This window comes from Salvelinus sp. IW2-2015, unplaced genomic scaffold, assembly GCF_002910315.2.
Source record: "Salvelinus sp. IW2-2015 unplaced genomic scaffold, ASM291031v2 Un_scaffold6014, whole genome shotgun sequence".
In the NCBI taxonomy this organism is placed as follows: domain Eukaryota; kingdom Metazoa; phylum Chordata; class Actinopteri; order Salmoniformes; family Salmonidae; genus Salvelinus; species Salvelinus sp. IW2-2015.
Window position 1 is genome coordinate 14,739 of NW_019947279.1, and position 2,712 is coordinate 17,450.

Consider the following 2,712-nt stretch of genomic DNA (forward strand, 5'->3'; position numbering starts at 1 on the left):
CAGAGGAGGGAGCAGAAGGAACCCAGCAACATGGATTATAGAAGGTCAAGGTACACAAGCAAACACACACACACACACACAATAACATATTATACAGTAAGGATTTTTTTCTTATTTTATTTACCAACAGATATATTATACTTAAGCATGGTTTATTTGTGTTTCATTGTAACAGATTTTTTATTATAAGGTGTAATGATGATGGATCTTATCTGCAGCTACAGTAATTGTATCTGCTTTGTATTGTGTATTGAATTGTAATGTTGATTTATATCTGTCATTCAGATGATAGAATAACATATTTGTATATGAATTTCCCAAGTATTATTCACGTATTCTTGTGAATGGCCTGTAATTTTACAATATGTTTGCATTGTGCTTTTTTAATAAACCATTTTTTTATCCACCAGATGGCATGAGTGCTTTCTTACAGTAAATGGATATTGTCATTATCATCAACTTTTCCATAAAACCTATTTTGATCAAACCTCCTTTCAGCCTAGTATAGATCTCAGGCTCCACAATATGTGAGTTAAAGGGGCAATCTGCTATTTCTACATACATTTTTGGACTTTATCTACTATATCTACCCATTGAATACTGAGAAATATAACATAAAAGCAAAGTTCAAAAGCCGTACCCCATCAGCTGAAGACCCGTTGAGATTTTCAGAATGACTTTTTGGGAAAGATTGTGCCTGAAGAGAACAGTTCTGCTCAGTTTTATGATGTCATATACTCTGCTGGAGTTCTGAGGAGCTGGTTTGTTCTGGTACTGTGTATCACTTCCTTTTTAATATTGAATTGTGGACATGCACGTCTATGATGGCAAAGGGATCTTTCAAGTAAGCAAAGGTAAGACTCATTAGCCAGGGTGTGGTATCTAAAGGGAAACAATATAAAATATTTTCATTTCTATGTTGAATTCCACATAGAAATCTACGTATGAATGACTACCAGTTCTCCCATATTGCCTCCTTATCCTACGGACAGGTCATGACGATTAATGACATTAGTGGTGTATTACTCTTACTGCCATTTCCAGTGTCCCTGCATGGTCTGGAAGGTCACTGTTCCAGTTAGGGTGTTTCCGTGTCTATGTGTTTATGTCTATGTTGTCAGACAGACACCCAGCAGCCCAGTCATTGTCACTGCTCTTGAGAAACAGAAACAGATTGCCACGGAGACCACAAATCACAGGAAGTGACATCACCACAAGATGTTACCTGAAACGTAGAAGAGGGGCCTTTGTCAGTAACCTGGGACCCACTACTTAACGAGAAAGTTGGCAGGTGTTTCATGTCCCTCAGCCACACTGACCTATGAGCATGCAGAAGAAGTCATGCAAACACTTCTGAACACACTGCCCAAAATAAACCGCTTGTTACTCAGGCCCAGCCAGGATAAGCATATCATTGGTAGCATTGGATAGAAAACACTCTGAAGTTTTTAAAACTGTTAAAATAATGTCTGAGACTATAACAGAATTGATATGGCAGGCAAAAATCCGAAGAAAATCCGACCATAATTTTTTTTTTTCACCGCCCAGGCTCTTATTATGGAAATCTATTGTTTCTATATATCTCCGTCACCCAAATTGCAATTCCTATGGCTTCCACTAGATGTCAACAGTCTTTATTCAAGGTATCACGCTTATTCTTTGAAAAACTAACAAGTATTTGGAATTTTTGTAATGGGACCATATTATTTCTGCCATCATTGTTAGCTTGCCACACACACACAAAACAATACATTTATTAAACATAAGAATGAGTGAGTTTTCGTCACAACCTGGCTCATGGGAAGTGACATAGAGCTCTTATAGGGTAATGGCATAAATAATAATATAATAATAATCAATCATTTTGCTCTTTATTTAACTATCTTACATATAAAACCTTATTTGTTCATTGAAAATTGTGAATAACTCACCACAGGTTAATGAAAAGTGTGCGCTTGAAAGATTGTAAATAATCCTATATTTAGTTTTCATGTTAGTAAGGGCCGAGAATCCACTCTCACATAGGTATGTGGTTGCAAAGGGCATCAGTGTCTTAACAGCGTGATTACACGTGGCTGGTTCTTTCAGCATGACAATGATCCCAAACACACCGCCCGGGCAACGGAGTGGCTTCGTAAGAAGCATTTCAAGGTCCTGGAGTGGCCTAGCCAGTCACCAGATCTCAACCCCATAGAAAATCTTTGAAGGGAGTTGAAAGTCCGTGTTTGCCCAGCAACAGCCCAAAACATCACTGCTCTGAGGAGATCTGCATGGAGGACTGGGCCAGCAACAGTGTGTGAAAACCTTGTGAAGACTTACAGAAAACGTTTGACTTTGTCATTGCCAACAAAGGGTATATAACAAAATATTGAGAAACTTTTGTTATTGACCAATATTTTTTTCCACCATAATTTGCAAATAAATTCATAAAAAATCCTACAATGTGATTTTCAGGATTTTTTTTCCTCATTTGTCTGTCATAGTTGAAGTGTACCTATGATGAAAATTACAGGCCTCTCTCATCTTTTTAAGTGGGAGAACTTGCACAATTGGTGGCTGACTAAATACTTTTTTTGCCCCCACTGTAAGTGTAATTGTATAACCTAATGTATAGGACTGTCATCTGATGAAGTTTGTCAAGGTTAGTGAAAACATTATATATCTTTTGCTGTTTTTTGCGATCGCTAACTTTTGCTGCTGATAAATGGGTGT